Consider the following 17,833-nt stretch of genomic DNA (forward strand, 5'->3'; position numbering starts at 1 on the left):
ATTTCTAAATGGGCATTGAATCCATGAACGCTACCTCACTCACTACTTTTTTATTTCTATTAGTTTGCACTACTTATTTTAACTTAACTATTTAATAGACTCACACATACACACACATATATACTTAATATAATTCAATTTTTATCTATATTTATTTGTCATATTTGTCATATATTTCATTGGACTGCTGCCATAAAGTTAACAAATTTGATGACATAAGCCAGTGATATTAAATCTAATTGTGATTCTGATTTTTACATGAAACAGTACAACAGATAAAGTTCATCTCCCTTGACTAATCAAAATAAATTATATTCTTACTCCAAATTACTAACCAACACTCCCCTTATTCACCACCCCTCCCCTGACAAGCCTATAGCTCCCCTTTATCCTCCCCTACTCATATGCATATGCTGGAAAGAATACGTGTTATGTCAAAACTTTCTGTTGGGATGTTTCCTGTAGTTGAAAAAGATGTTAGCAAGGACACCTAATGAATGATTAAGTTACTGGCTAGCAGAGGATGCATTGCTCTGAAAAGGCAGGAAAGAAAATTGGAAGAGAAAAAACGATAACTTAAATTTTTCGGCTATCTAAAGAGAAATCTGTTATGGTATTCTCATTAAAAACTGGCCACTTTGCCTCAAAGAGTTAAAAAGAAATACTGTACATCTGCCCATACGTTTTGGATTGATCTGTTGAAAGCCACTTTTGAAATTGTTTGTAATAGATCACCCTAAACTGTTTTTTAAATCCTAGTGCATATCTCCAGCCAAGTCGTGTAATGCTCTCAGCGTCGTTCCAAAGTTTCCATACACTGGTTGGTTGTCACTAACTCCCCCAGAGATCCCCCAATCCTACCATGACCACAATCCAGAGTTCCTTTGGAGAGCTCTCCTCTACGGCATCTGCCTGCCTGTCTATGATTCTCACAGTTAGAATGGAATGACTTAAGAGTTTCAGCAGTGTTATGTGTCAGCCCACAGAGGTTGTCAGTGGAAGTCTACTCCTCCCTTTTATACAGACACCTCAAACCGAAAAGAAAGTAAAAGTTCCGAAGCAACAGCAGGGGCAGTCTGAAGTCTCTTCTCTTTTTAAAAAACTGTAGTCCCTTCATCAACTGAGCAGGAAGGATACCACTGAAAGTTAAAGGGTACGTGCACTGTGCTTATTTATGATCTGTGAGCTTTCTCCTTTATACTTACTTCAGATGAATGCTTGTCACTGTTTTATAAAAATGAGCTGGAGCAGACTCGCAGCTTCGCTTATGCTTATTGTGTCCATGAAGAAATCCTTTGTGAAAATCAATGCAGAGCAAGGTTCAGAATAGCATGATATTTATACTTATTGCTCTGGGCTACTTTTGTTCAAGGTAAAGTAGAAAATGAAGTTGGAAGATGTAGATTTTAAATGCAAAATTAAAGAGGAGAGGTAACTTGCTTTCCAATTTGTAAAGATGTTATTAAAGAAACTCAATTATTCTTTTTCCACCTACTTGTGCCAATGAGCGTACCATATTAAATCTTCTTTCTCACGTTGTGCTGAGTTACAATTATTGCAGTATTGTAGGAGCAGGCTGCATGCTGAGCTTTGTTAATAGTTTTGTTCTGATTTGAAGGCAGTGCTGCACAATTACATGGTTAAAGACTCGAGTGTACTTCAGTTACTTACATAAATCCGGGATTTCTTATTGCTGTCACCTTATGCACAGATCAATATGCTAATGCACATAGCACTGCTGAGTCTGATTTTGCTGTGTCACATCGCGAGGAATCTCCATTTACACAACATAGTTTTAGCGAAACAGCAGAGACTAGAATCCTTATGTTCTGTTGCATGTACAGTGAGGGGTATCCACGTGAACAAAGTTATGCTCCTCTACAGTGCACATTGTGTAACTTAATGTGTGCAGTAAGTTTACATATTTATAAATATATTTTTAGAATAATTGAACATCTAGTTTCAAGACTGTAATTTAATCAAGGAGGTTCGGTTAACATCGTAAAAAGCAACAGTGTAGTCCAAGCAATTTATAAATGTTATCTGAAACCCTCACTTAAGGAGAAGTATTTCATTTACTTAACTCCCTGGTATCTGATAGTTAGAGTGGCTCTGATTTCATTTGAATGTATTTAGCAAACCTTTTCCCCTTTATTAATAAACTTTTGCACAAACTAGGATACTTGTGGATAACACCAGCAATATGAAGTAGGCACACATATATCATTGGTTCTCTCCTCACTTGAGAAAAACATTTTTAATAATAGTATCCCTTTAACAATTATGTTCTGTTTATGATATGTTGAGACTTCCACCTTTTCCATTTATTATCTAGGTTTCTTGACAAAATATTTCTTTCAGAACATAGCCAGATAAATTGCTTAGATAATGAATGCTATAAAGGGCATCTGCAAGTTACAACGTCCTCATTGTTTATTTCTTATCCATGTCAGTTCAGTGCTGGGTTATTAAACATGTGCCAAGACCTAAACTGTTAATTCTAAAGCACAAGCCTGATCAGGATGCTTCAGATGTCTTTGGCTTTTCTTGGGCTTGGGTTGCAATCTGTTTTGCCATATGCGTTGTAGCTGTTGGCGGCACATCCTTGTGAAAGTGTGGAGATGCTGGTGGGTGTAATGGTGTGTGAAGGACAAGAGAGGAGGGAGTTAGATACAGCATGTGGGAGGAGCTGTGAGCTGAGAACCAAAGGTCGTCGCAATCAGACTCTGTTGAATATCTCTGAGGAAATGTCTGAAAGGAATTAATTACATTTTGTATTTTATGAGCCTGATATGATTAATAACTCGAGGGTGATTCTGTTCACGTTCTCCCAGTAGCTTGCAGCAGAAGTGGTAAAGAGCTTTTTTTTTGCGTTTTCTGTGTGATTGTGATTACTGCCTGCCTACACTTGCTTAATTCAAATACTTGGTGAGATTAATTTGTGTGAATAGGACTCTGAGCAAGCTTAACAGGACCATGCCTGCACCTGGGAAGTTGTGACTTTTGTGCCGTGGTTTATGCCTAATACAAAAATACTAAGTAAGGTCCAGTATTAGAACAGTGTTAAACAATTGCTTCTCAGCAAAAATCATATGCTCGATAGCTTTCCCCTCAGGATTACTGATTAGTGTTGTGAAAAGGTTGGTACAAAAGCATCAACAATTTGAAAATGGAAGGTCACAAGATGTGAAGGAAAAGCAAAGAGCGACCATACACTTACAGAGCCAAATCTGGCCATTCAGCCCTACAAATCTATCCTGGTCCTCAAGCTCTGCTCAAATCTTGTCCTCTTACATAATTTCATCTTTCCTGTTAAAGACAAGGCTGGTCATCCTGCCCTTACAAGACAAGAGACAAGAGACATCACTGGGTAGGGGTGACAAAGGATCAGGAAATCTCATTCAATACTGTGCTAGAATGACAAGGTGGGGCCTTTACTGCCCATTTATAACTGTCCCTGAATTAGACATGCAGCAATGACTCTATCACATTGATGATATATGGAGGCCAGAATGGGCAAGGAATGCAAAGTTTCCTCCTGAGGACTGCTTCAGAGCTAACAAGCCTTTGTGGCAAAATCCAGTTGATTGGTGGCCGTTGATACCAATAGCAACATTTTATTCCAGAATTTCTTGAATTTAAATTTCACATCTGTCAGCATGACCTTCAAACTCATGTATCTACGATGGGTCATTTATATTTCTGGATGCTAGTCCAGTGCCCAGTGTCATTAAATGTGGGCTGAGAAGCTCAGTCCAATTTCATAGAATCCCAAGCAGCATATGAAGGACTCCAACTTGTAGCTTGAAGCAGCCTGGCTGTGTTATATGAATCTCTGGCTGATTATCATGTTCAAGGCATTTGGCATTAAGGAAGTGGATGGGTGATGAGCTTCACTTTAAATATGGCTACATTGGGCTATTATGCTTATGAAAGAGAAGATGGTGCAAAAGTGTCAAAGATGGAATCAAGAGGATGCCATCTTTGACACAGTATTCTTAAGGGACATCAAGGTGTTTAATGCTGCTTCCAACAAAGTAAAAGGGATTTATTTGTATTTCTATTAATTAATTGTGTGGCCACAGTCAGTGCTAATTGTATATTTTCCCTTAATGTGATGGTGATCTGCCTTCTGGAACCATGACAGTCTTTCTGGTGGAGATAATTCCACAGTGCTGTTGAGTTGGACATAGACTCATTGATGAAGAAGGACCAGCAGTTTATTTCTAGGTCAGATGGTGTGCAACCATATAGGTGGTGTCTCCAGAAGTCTGAAGCCCTTGTCCTTCTTGTCAAGGTCACAAATTTGGATGATGCTTCAGAGTAATCTTGATGAGTACCTTCAGATTATTTTATAGATGGCATTTGCTGCAAACACTGTGAGCCAGTAATGCAGGCAATAAAAGTTTATGATGACAGAATGGATCACTTTGTTACTGAGCTTTTGGAATGAATATCATCCAAGCAAGTACAGAGAATTTATTTATATTCCTGACATGAGTTGTAGATGCTAGAAAGGATTTTGGATGTCAGAAGGTAGTTATTCACCACTGGATACTGACTTCTGATCGGCTCTCTAGCCACACTAGTTCCATATTTGATCCAGTTGAGTTTCTTGTCAATTATAAGCCCCGTGATATTTATTGCTAGAGTGGGCTTAATAATAGTAAAGCCACTCAATGCAAATTATATGTAGTTGGATGCTTTCATCATTGGAGATAATCATTGCCTGGCACTCTTGTGACAAAACTGTTACTTTCCAGTAATAAGCCTAGAATTCATAGAATGTTGTCTATGTTTGATGAACGGACAGTTTCATTTGATAAAGAAAGTGAATTTTGTGCAATCATCAGCCAACGTTCTCATTTCTCAATTTAGGTTGGAAGGAAGGTCATTGATGACACAGAAGAGAAGGCTGTTGTGAGTAACTCTAATGTGCTGGGGCTAGGATGTTTGATCTCCTAAAGTAGCCTCAATGCCAAGGGCAGGAACTCTTTATCTCATTCCAACAATTCAACATCTGGGTACACATTTGAACCAAGACTGTGATAAGGTGCACAGCCATGTAGTCCTGGTGAAACCCAAAGCCAAATGGACATCAATGAATAAGTTGCTGGTAATGAACTGCTGCTTGTGAGAATTTTTGATGTAAAATTCCATCAGTTTCTGATTATTAAGAGCAGTCTGATTGTGTGGCAATTAGTTGGTTTGGATTTGTTCAATATTACACATTGTCAGGTAGATGACAGTGTTGTGATCACTCTGGAACAACTTGGCTCAAAGTATGGCTAATTATGGAGGGCAGGACTAGAGCAAAACTTCAATAATACAGCCACGGCTTTGTAATTCTCGATAGCATTTGCTGTTCTAAGGGATGGCAAACATGTTTTGATATTGCCTGAAATGAATTGGATTGACTCAGGACTGCCTTTTATTGAAGGTGGGGATCTCCAGAGGAAGCTGTGATGGATCATTAATGCAGCAGTTCTGGCTGAACACAGTTGCAATTATTTCAGTCTAATCGTTAGTACTCACATGCCAGATTGTACTGCACCATCTATTTTTATTGAGGATGGTGATCTGTTTGGAAACTTCTCCTCCCGTTAACTATTTAATTGCTCACCACCATCCACTGCTGGGTGTGCTGGAACTTCTGAGCTATGAACCACACAAAATGCTGGACGAACTCAGCAAGTTAGGCAGCAACTATAGAGAGGAATGAACAGTTAATGTATTGGGCTGAGACCTTCATCAGTACTGATAACTGTCTATCGTCTAGGACTACCAATTGTATGGTGCTTTTAATTTTTAGAATGCATTTAGTCCTATACTTCAGATTTTCTGTGTTGGAAACTCATTTCTAGATGCGTCTGATGCTCTACTAACTCCTTAATGAACCACAGTCAAACCTCTGTAAAGGCCATGATGTTTCAGATTGTGATAATATATGCGACCAATGGAAGTCCACAGAACCTCGTGGAAGGCCAGTTTTGGACTGCACAATCTATGAGTTTAACCCTTTAAGTATAAGTAGTGGACTGCACAATCAATGACTCTAACCCATTAAGTATAAGTAGAGTGTCACTCTACAGATGGAGATCACTCATGGTGTGAAGATGAGAACTTTTTCTCCACAAACCCTGAGTGATGATCACTTCTACTAATGCTGTTTTTGATAGATGCATCGGCCATGGGTCATTTGGTAAGGATGAGGTTATTGGTTAATCTTTACTCACCTTCTGCTGCAGATCCACTCTGGAAGCTATTCCCATCAAGATTCTATAAGCTCAGTCAGTGCTGAGGCCACTCTTGGAGATAAATATTGAAGAACCCCATCCAAAGAATATTCCGTGTCCTTGATTCTTCCAAGATGTTCTTCAAAAGTGTGGGACACTGATTAACTATCTGAAGGAGGACAGTGGGTGGCAATTAGGAGGGGGTTTCTTGCTCCTGTTTGATCTGATACCACAAAACATCGTAAGTCAAGTCAAGTCAAGTCAACTTCTATTGTCATTTCGACCATAACTGCTGGTACAGTGCATAGTAAAAATGAGACAATGTTTTTCAGGACCATGGTGTTACATGACACATTACAAAAAACTAGACTGAACTACGTAATAAAAAAATACACAGAGAAAGCTACACTAGACTACAGACCTACACTGGACTGCATAAAGTGCACAAAAACAGTGCAGGCATTACAATAAATAATAAACAGGACAATAGGGCAAGGTGTCAGTCCAGGCTTCGGGTATTGAGGAGTCTGATAGCTTAGGGGAAGAAACTGTTACATAGTCTGGTCGTGAGAGCCCGAATGCTTCAGAGCATTTTCTTTTCCCAGACGGCAGGAGGGAGAAGAGATTGTATGAGGGGTGCATGGGGTCCTTGATAATGCTGTTTTCTTTGCGGATGCAGCGTGTAGTGTAAATGTCCATGATGGCAGGAAGAGAGACCCCAATGATCTTCTCAGCTGACCTCACTATCCGCTGCAGGGTCTTGTGATCCGAGATGGTGCAATTTCCGAACCAGGCAGTGATGCAGTTGCTCAGGATGCTCTCAATACAACCCCTGTAGAATATGATGAGGATGGGGGGTGGGAGATGGACTTTCCTCAGCCTTCGCAAAAAGTAGAGATGCTGCTGGGCTTTCTTTGCTATGGAGCTGGTGTTGAGGGACCAGGTGAGATTCTCCGTCAGGTGAACACCAAGAAATTTGGTGCTGTTTACAATCTCTACTGAGGAGCCATCGATGTTCAGTGGGGAGTGGTCGCTCCATGCCCTCCTGAAGTCAACAACCATCTCTTTTGTTTTGTTCACATTCAGGGACAGGTTGTTGGCTCTGCACCAGTCCGTTAGCCGCCGCATCTCCTCTCTGTAAGCTGACTCGTCGTTCTTGCTGTTGAGACCCACCACGGTCGTGTCATCGGCGAACTTGATGATGTGGTTCAAGCTGTGTGTTGCAGCACAGTCATGGGTCAGCAGAGTGAACAGCAGTGGACTGAGCACACAGCCCTGGGGGGCCCCCGTGCTCAGTGTGATTGTGTTGGAGATGCTGCTCCCGATCCAGACTGACTGAGGTCTCCCAGTCAGGAAGTCTAGTATCCAGTTGCAGAGGGAGGTGTTCAGGCCCAGTAGGGTCAGCTTTCCAATCAGTTTCTGAGGGATGATTGTGTTGAATGCTGAACTGGTCTATGAACAGCATTCGAACGTATGTGTCTTTTTTGTCCAGTGGGTTAGGGCCAGGTGGAGGGTGGTGGCAATGGTGTCGTCTGTTGAGCGGTTGGGACGGTACGCAAACTGCAGGGGGTCCAGTGAGGGGGGCAGCAGGGTCTTGATATGCCTCATGATGAGCCTCTCGAAACACTTCATGATGATGGATGTGAGTGCAACAGGACGGTAGTCATTTAGACAGGACACTGAAGACTTCTTCGGCAGGGGGACGATGATGGCGGCCTTGAAGCACGTTGGAATGGTGGCGCTGCTCAGGGAGATGTTGAAGATGTCAGTGAGAACATCTGCTAGCTGGTCTGCACATCCTCTGAGCACTCTACCAGGAATGTTGTCTGGTCCAGCAGCCTTCCGTGGGTTGACCCTGCACAGGGTTCTTCTCACGTCGACCACAGAGAGACACAGCAGCTGGTCATTTGCAGGAGGGGTCATTTTAAGGAGCAGAATCAACATTAAGGACACCCGGAGTTTCTGACTGCTCCCTGTAAACAATAACGAGGTAACTAGGTCTCTCCTAGTGGTTGAATAAGACTTACCCAGAAATGGTAATCAAGGAATCTGACACATTACCTGTAAGGTAGGTAATAGAATGTGAGTACAACACTGTCAGACTGCTGCTTGACTAGTTGGTGGAACAGCTCTCCCAAATTAACTGCCAGCCAGTAGATGTCTATAGGACATTGCAAGGTGAGCTGAGCTGAGAGGAAATATAGTGCCTTAACAGATACTAAATGGTCTTCCTGTTTAATTCTTTTTTTTGGCTTTGTTTTCACATAGCAGCTTTGGTGAATTGCTGGCTCATTTTAGAGGGAATTTAAGAGCGAACCACATTGAAAGGTTGAAAGCCACATGTCAACCAGAGTGGCTAGCATTAGTAAATTTCTTCCTCTGGAGGCATTAGTGAATGGTGAGTTTTTATGATAGCCTGGTGAGTTTTTGGATCTTATTACTTATGGCCAGTTTTCCTTATTTATTCCACATATTTAACTAAATAGATATTCCACAAGAACCCACATGGGAATTGAACTTAGGTCTCTGCTTTGTCAGTCCAGTTCTCTGGAAATCAGTGTGGTAATCTCATAGCAATACCACCATTGATGGAATAAAGCTGCTGATTTTCAATGCATGGAAAACTCACAAGGCTGACTTTAAGGAAGCTATGTGGTGGAACAAAGAGAAAGATAGGATCTGATTTGCAGCTGCAGATGTCTCAGAACGTACCAAACTTGTGGAATGACTTCTCTTACTTAAAGATATCAGTGGGTGGGAGGCTTAAAATGGGATTTTGATTATCCTGTATCAATCAAAGACATTGAAACAGAGTATAATTTGAAATGAGTTAATGGACAGATTAATACAAGGATCCTCAAGGCTACTGGCTTCAGTCATTGGATAAACTTTAACAGAGTAGTTTTCAAGAAGTTAGATGTGTTAAATAGTGAAAAAATTCAAACCAAGATATTGTTGGAACTTGTTATGAATTTTTGTGAGAACGTGATAAAAAAGATAAAAATATGTTCCTAATAAAAGTCCAACATTTCTTTTGATATTCATGGAATCTTCTGAACTAGTTGGAATAAGAGTTAATGATCAAATTTTGTAAAGCCACAGTCTTAACTTTTCAAGGACCATTGTTTGTGACCCCTTTGGATAGAACTCTTAACTTCCCATTACATTATTGTGAAGCTAAGGAGTATAATTCCCAGGGTTATCCCTATTCCCTTTCTTCAGCAAAGGATAACATTTGTCAGACTCCAATCATCTGCTACTACTCCTGTGGCCAATGGGGGCATGAAAATCATTGTCAATGTCACAGCTTAATAGGCCTTAAGATACATAATGTGTGGTCATTTCCTGTACCAGTAGAAGGACTGGACATGACACTACAGGAAGGACCATCGTCTTCAAACTAATCAGCCTCAAATAAGCAACTTTCCAAGGAAAACTAATGGATGATCCAAAACTAGCCACCAGAAGTGGTGCTGATGAACAGCAGCCCATGTTATCCTTAATAGAAAATTAAATATCCACATTTGAGTCACAAAATCAGGATGATGTAAAGTGGTTTACAGCTAAGAAGCATTGATGAACAATTGCAACCTGGTCATGTACTATTATCATGTAGTGCCTGTAGAAAGCACTACAAACCAAGCTCACCTGATCTTTGGAAAATTAGCTTTAACTAAATCAGTATAAGCAGTTGTTAATAAGTAATGATGTAAATTAGGAAATGAGATTTTCTGTTAAGTAAGTTTCCTTCTGTAAAGTTCAGCCTTTGAATTAATTTCACAAATAACTTAAGATGTATTATTAAAATTGTGGCTTCAGACTTCCCTCCCTGTTTCAGAATTGACCTGCAGCAGGAAGTTCCAGACCTTAACTGCACTGCCACCCAATCAAGAATGAAGAACAATGACAGTTTCTACAGAATAGTGTTAATTTTCAAGTCCCATTACAATCAGTCAACAGAATCATATAATTTTTGAACTCACTACAATGTTATTATAACCTTAGACAATGAGATATAATGACAAGAGACATTGAAAGCATGGAAAGCAAGCTCCTTTTTTCCCAGGGTGGAAATGGCTAAATTGAGGGGGCATAATTTTAAAGTGATTGGAGGAAAGTATAGGGAGGCTGTCAGAGTTAAGTTCTTTGCGCAGAGAGTGGTGGATGTGCGGGACACCCTGCTAGGAGTGGTGGTAGAGACCAGGTACATCAGGGACGTTTAAGAAAATCTTACATGAGTACATGGATGATGGGGAAAAAGCATGGCTTTGAAAGAGCCATGGATATGATTGATCTAACAGTAGGTTTGAAGGTCAGCAAAACACTTTGGCTACACTGTGCTGTAATGTCCTATGTTCTGTGTTCTATCTTGTAAAATTAAAGACGTAAGGAAGTTTAGTTTTTTGGTAGTTTTGGTTTGACACAATAGGAGTTTAACATGTCCAAAAGGAAATTTAAGTAGTTATTTTAGCAAAATTAGTTTTTCCCTGCAATAAAATCCAATCTTTCCCAACAGTGTTTACACAATGGTTACAATTTCACTGAAGTGGGAACTTCTGGTATTTTCCAGTCTTCATCCTTCTATGAAGAATGTGGCAATTGTTTCCTGTCCTTTCCTGATACACATGTACACATCCTCAAACAGAAATCACAGATAAGGAATAGGACACTACATTAATTGTTCCTTTCATGCAAGAGTTCGTAACCTGGGGTTCACAGACCCTTGATTCCAGGGAGTCTGTGAACTTGGATGGGAAAAAAATTAACATCTTTATTTTCACTAACCTCTAACTGAAAGTTAGCATTTCCGTCGATTATGATTATAGGCAACAAACCACAGTAGCATTAGCAGTACCTGTGACAATATCACCAATAGAAATCATAGGTATTTTCATATCACATTACAGTTACAAATATCTCAAAATATCATTTACGGCACACCAATCACTACTTCAACATTATAGTAGTTACTAGACCTGCTGCTAGGTCAGATGTGATCACAGTCTTCTTGTCTGCAGACACTTGTGTGATATAGCTGGCCAGCTATCGAGCTGTCCTGCATCTAGTAGTTGCTCAGCCACCAAACAGTGAAGTCACATGTTCTCACATTTGTGACACCGTCGTCAATGTTGCTCTCCATTATTCCCTGTCTACAATTGCATGTTGATCAATGCATAGAGGGAGGAGAGTCATTCCTATTGTTCAACTTTCGCAAAACTGGACAGTTCAAATGAGAGTTCTTAACTCTCCACAGAGCCACATGACTCCATACACACCAGTAGCCAAATTCTAGGAAGGATTACTGCTGTAATCCTTATGTCTATCCAAGTATCAAGAGCCATTAAAAGTGCTAAGACATTGGATATGTTGTAAAGCTTACAATTTTACTTACTTGACATACAAATTTCTTGAATATCTTACATTTCAGTTAGTTAACATGCAGATTATGTATTTATTTGCAGATTTATCAAACAAATAACAAAACTGCTTTTCAATATGATTGGTTTCTTTTGTAATCCTGTGTACTTTATTTTCTGTATTTATGTACATTATTTGAGAAAGGGTCCATAGGCTTCATCGGACTGCCAAAGGAGTCCATAGCATAAAAAAGGTTAAGAACCCCTGCATTAGTGGGTCTGAGATGTTGTGGTAATATGTTGCCATGAACAGCAAACATTGTTTCTTGGTGGATCAGCAATAAAACCTTTTACTGGGTTGTTTAATTTGTTGTAAACAAAATATTATACTCAGACACCTGGAATTCTTGGCACTGGTTTCTCATTGAGCGTAAGTGATTAAAAAACACAGAACTCTTGTGAAAATAGAATTACTCAATGCTTGTCTATATTTGCTGGCATGATCAATCATATCTTTAATTAAACCCCATGATGATCAAAAGTTCATTCAAACTTATGTCAAAAAAGGAAGCTATTTGCCGTCGTGTTCATAATGCTGCGGGGAAAAATGTTCTTTAGGCTATTCCACTCGCCAGCTCTTGAGCTGAAGGCTGCAACATTTCAAGTCCCCATCCAGGTGATTTCTAAGAGCTTTTGGATTTTCAGGAACATTTGAGATGATGTGCTTCAAACTCCATATATTCATTGATACAAAAGATTAGGGAAGTTTAAACTGCAAGAATGTATCTAATCAATAGAACAGAAAAGTGTGAATATAATTCAGAGAAGTTTTGATAAGGTGCATTTGGGATAAAGTAATACACATGCAAGTCACCTGCACATTGAGATTAATTTTGGTCTGCAATAGATCCTACTCTTCATGACCATCTTTCCTTTAAACATCTGTAAAACATCTAAAGGTTTTCTTGATTTTGCCTCCTAATAATTATTCGTGTTCCCTCTTTCCCTTCTTAATTTTCTTGACTTAGTCACTCCTGTTAATTCCCTATGCATTGTGGCTTTCTGTTGGTTTGAGTTCCTAGTATACGTTCAAGATTTTTGTTTTATGCCTTATCCTATCTAACAGACTCCTCAACATTCAGTATAGTCATTTAGGAATTTCACTTTACTTTTCACAAAATCATATTTGATCTGATTTTTAACCTTGAGAAATCTTGAATTCTTTCCACTTCGTGTTCCTGATGTATCCACAAGTAGCAGCCTTTGATGCACCTTGCTATAGTATGTATTACAGCATATCTCTTGATGTCAGAAATATTTGTTCCTGATCTATTAATATCCATTGCACCATTGTGGTAAAATTTAACTGAATTATCATCGCAATAATAAATTTCAAAGGTTTCAAAGGTACATTTGATGTCAGAGGAATGTATACAGTATACATCCTGAAATACTTTTACTTCACAAACATCCACGAAAACAGAGTGTCCCAAAGAATGAATGACAGTTAAATGCTAGAACCCCAAAGCCATCCCCCCAGCTCCCCCTCCCATGCATAAGCAGCAGCAAAGCAACTATTCCCCCTCCCCCACCAGCAAAAACAAGCATCGGCACCCCCCACCGAGCACTCAAGCGTGCAGCAAAGCATCGATAAAGTCACAGACTTGCAGTGCCCAAAGACTACTCGTTCACCCGGTAATTTGTCATACCACAGGCTCTCTCTCTCTCCCTCATAAGGGAAAACGAGGCGAGAGGGGAAACATAACAAACAACTCACTGATTTACGATGTTAAAAGTCTGTTGCGTCACTTTTTCCGAGCTCTGAGCCCAAAGAACTTGCGTCTCTGGGCACAGCCAGATATCTTGCATCTGCCACGATTTCCCCACTGAAATCCTGGAACTCCGAAGGTGAGCTAATCTTCTAGGCTGCGAACTTGGCATATCGAATAACAGAGAGTCGTGAGACTCCAACATCGGGTCTATTCCCACAAAGAACCGAAGTCAGCATGTAACTCCAGGTCAGCGTCTTCAAAAGAACACTGAAAGGGGAAAATAGAGATATTAACAATGGAAATAGAGCTGTTTCTGAAGATGCAAGCAAAGGAGTCTCCATTAGGCGCCATTGTCTCTCCTAAACTCTGATTAACACCAATTATAAAATACATAAGGCTGAAAGCTGTCTGTGCACACATGTAATGCAAACATAATGATTCATTTTGATACCTCTCAATTCTCCTACAGTCGCAGGTTAAGTGTCTATGGGGGAGTTTCTTCACAGAGTCTGGTGAGAATGTGGAATGAGTGGCCAGCAGAAGTGCTGTATTCGGGTTTGATTTCAATATTTAAGCAAAGTTTGAATAAGTATATGGATGGGAAGGGTATCGACAGCCATGGTCAAGGTGCAGGTCAATGGTACTAGGTAGAATAATAGTTTGCTACAGATTTGATGGGCCGACAGGCCTGTTTCTGTGCTGTGTGCTCTATGACTCTACAGATATAACAAAACCCAACATGGAATTTACATGTTAGAGATAAATATTAAATTCTCAAAAAGATTTGTTCAGTATGTCTGGTCCATAACCAACAAACTATGAACTAAATGAGGTGTTGTTATATAAATATTAAAATCAATCAGAATAGAGGAAGAAAGGCTCTCTGTGGTACAAAAGTTGCACAGCGACTAGAGCACAGTAGTATCTATGTTCTGCTGCTAAATTAATGACATTTAAGATTAAAATTACTTATAATTAATTAGCTGCTTCAAAACATTGAATAACAAGAGCACTAAGTTGTTAAGCTGTCTATACACGTCAGAAGCAATGAAGTATAATAATAAAGGTAAGAAAAGCAGTCCTTCCATTGTCAGAATACAGTAACATCAGCAATATCATTGCAGACATCTCCGTGATATTCAGCCTTCCTCAAAACGCCATTCTCACCGCATCGTAAGATCCATATCCAATGCCTTCGATAGCCACATGGAACTGCACTGACTCAAGCAATTTTAATACTTTCTCATCTGCAGCTCCATTTCATCCTTCTTTTTTAGTATTTAATTAAAAAACATTATTCTTATTTTCTGTTTGGAAGGATTACAAGCTTAATGATTCAGGTACAAAGAGCCTGGGTGGAAAATCACAATCTTCATTCTTCTTAAATGAAGTCCCCAACTCTCCTTCCTGTTCTATATTTCATTGAAAGTGAATCATGGTAGAATGACATTTGAAGATTCTATTTCTAGTTAAAAGTCCTTGCAGTTTAAACCCTGTTGTGAACAGTTACCTTGAAATACTCAGGGATAGCCATGAACTGTGCAATATTAGCAAATTAGCTAGATTGGAAAAATTGGAAAAACATGTTTGTTTCGGAAAGTAATTTAGCTTCATGCTTTTTTTTAGTTCTTGTTTTCTCTAGTGATTAAATTCCAGCATGATGTTAGGTAGCCTAATGAAAGAAAAACTATTTATCTCTGTAATTTAGAACCTTGCCATAACTACCATAATGGACACCACTTATGTTCCTTTTCTTTGCTAAATGTGGGTTGCCAAATACATTTAAATTGAAACAGCTTTTATTAAGTGAAATGTGCCATAACCTATTTTACAGGACAAAGACATAATAAATGATATTAGAATAAGCACTTTAATATTAACATTATGCATGAATCATTGTGTATTCCTGTTACTGCTAGCATCTTTCACTGCAAATTAATAACATTTTCTACAAATTATTTCAAAAGCTATCCAAATTAACAATTTAGAACTAATCAAATGCTTTATTTAAAGACTTCAACTTAAGCAATAAGCAAAAAGAGGTGGGGGGATTGAGGGACTGAAGCAGGGAGGAGATTGGAGTAGGGGGAGTTGGTGATGGAGAGAGGGGAAATGAGGAAGAGGATAAGGAAAAGATCATGAGTGTGCATGCTGAGTTTACAACAGAGCCTGATCTCCAGTCATCTTGCCAGTGAACCATGGCATTACTCCTTCAAGACCATCTGGTAACTAGAGTGCAATAGCTATACCAGATTTTTATAAAATTGCACATAGTCATCTTCTACTGAAAAGACATGATCATTACAGCACAGCACAGGCCTTTCAGCCCGCAATGTTGTGCTAACCTTTTAACTTACTCTACGATCAATCTAAACCTTCCCTCACATGTAGCCCTCCATTTTTCTTTCATCCATGTGCCGATATAGAGGAGAAGCAAGCTTTTGCTGACTGTGAGGGACTACCTAAGAAGAATAAGTGAAATATTATTTGTTACCATGTCCCCACTACTATGAATCATTTGATTCAGAGATCTTGTTTTGGATGGGCTGTTCTGATGTAACAAAGGATAAACGTGGCATCTGGTATTCTACAGGCTCATCAAAGGTCATAGATTTAGTGAGTGAATTCAACCTGCAGTAACTTGAGAGATCTACAACAATTGACTGTAAAAGAGGGTAAACAACAGACAGGCATTGGGAAAGTAGTGATAAGCCTCATCACTTAATTTGCTCACAGTTTCTCTATCTGGCTACTCATTTTTTTCCTCACTCTCTCTGAACGGATACAGATAAAGGGATTCAGATTAGCAATGCTATCTATTGTCATGTCAACAGTCATATTCGAGACTCACATATGAGAATGTCCACTTGCCAGCTCTCTGGGAATAGTTCTCCTATTCCTATTCCCCTGTTCTATCTGCAGAGGAAAGAAACAAACTAAAAATGCCTTTAGTAAGGGTACTAGTGATCATATTGATCAATTTTACTCCCTGATGTAATTAGTGACCATGTTGTTGGCCAGAGAAAGATTTTCTACCAAGATTGGCCTCCCTTAATATAGTCTATTATTTATTTTAAATTACTGTTGTTTCCTGTAATTTCCTATGAGCCTTTTTGTTATACAAAGCTCTGATTAAGTGACGTAGATTCTGTTATAGAAATTTTTTGAATATTTTGGCTTTTGATTTTGATATAACTGGGGGTTTTTCTTCCTAAAAGGTTCCTGAAAGGGCAATGGTCCCAGCAATTGTAGAAGGTTTCCTGGAGAACAGTTTGCTCTTTGAGCTCAATGTGGACTAAATACAAGCTATGTTTCTTTGATTCACTTCTGTGCAATCATTAGACTTCAGTCTTTGATAGATAAGGAAGGTAAGTAAAACATTTTTTGTGCAACTCTTTGTCCCAGAAATGGTCATCTTTCATAAGACACAAATTGCTTAGGCTATCCTGTGCTCATCCAGAGTAGCCATCTGAAACTGACCTTGAGTCATTGGGAGTTAAACACTTTGCTTTGTACTGTTTCAAAATGTTTTTGTGCTTCATTGCTCAATGTCCTCAGACATATAAAAGCTACTCCCCTGGTCTTTAAGGATAATCAGTGAAAGGATAAATAAAGTTTTGATTTTTCTTCCTTACCTGAATATGGAGATAGAAGAGGCAAAAATATTTATCTCACTCTATATACGGTAGTTCCCCTACCTCTCTTTACATCACATTTTGATCAACCGGATTAATCTGTAAGTGGCAATCTGTTAAAACCAAGTCCTTCAGAAAGATTATATAATTCAATATATTCTGAATTTGGATTTTAGCTTCTTGTAGACTGAATACAGTCTTAAAATAGCTAATAGATAACACATTTTATTTTGGCACACTGAACATTTTCATGCACATACCGTTGGAATGTATCTTATGAATTTCATGGATCCCTTCCTCAAAATCATTGCATTTGTATTGTTTCCTTTCTATGATATGAATACAAGGAAGGAGAATGACAGTATCAAAGTGGTGTCAAAGCTGATTTGATGTGGTTGATTCCATAATTCCCTGAAACTAAGATTGAAGATGCTTGGCAGAACTGACAAAGAAAACGTAACCCCTGTAAAAAAAAAGTTGCTGAACTGAGCAAATCAAAGGGAGATTGATTGAATTTGAAGTAATGCAGTTTTGGCTCCAGTCAATAAGATTTTGGCAATCTCAGCTTTGTATTGTATACAGCATCTTTGAGGTCCACAAATATGGGAAATGAAACTGCTGTACAAACCAGCTGCTGCCAGGTATAGCCACATAAATTTGGACAATTGAACTATTACATGGAAATGAAATAAGCAGACCAGGACATTGAAGGGAAAGAAGGGCTTCCAGCAACGTGTCATATCCACCAAGTATGTGCAGAATTACTCTTCTTTCTTTCAGCAACTGAAATGCATGAAAAATTTGAATTCACATAAAAATGCCCTGATTGTAAT

General features: G+C 39.1%; 1 protein-coding gene across 3 annotated transcripts in view; it reads left to right on the plus strand.

The window, feature by feature from the left end:
• The first annotated feature begins 900 nt into the window (after window positions 1-900).
• Window positions 901-17,833, plus strand: part of ppp2r3a (protein phosphatase 2, regulatory subunit B'', alpha) — a 346,067-nt gene continuing 329,134 nt past the window's right edge. The window contains exons 1-2 of one of the 3 annotated variants that reach the window (XM_073040814.1): window positions 901-1,153; window positions 4,879-4,920. The gene's annotated coding sequence lies outside the window, so the exon portion shown is untranslated. Of the gene's footprint in view, window positions 1,154-4,878; window positions 4,921-16,583; window positions 16,734-17,833 lie in introns of all 3 variants that reach the window. The other 2 variants (XM_073040812.1, XM_073040813.1) reach the window with 2 other exon arrangements.

The sequence above is a fragment of the Hemitrygon akajei genome, chromosome 3 (genome assembly GCF_048418815.1).
Source record: "Hemitrygon akajei chromosome 3, sHemAka1.3, whole genome shotgun sequence".
Taxonomy (NCBI): Eukaryota; Metazoa; Chordata; class Chondrichthyes; order Myliobatiformes; family Dasyatidae; genus Hemitrygon; species Hemitrygon akajei.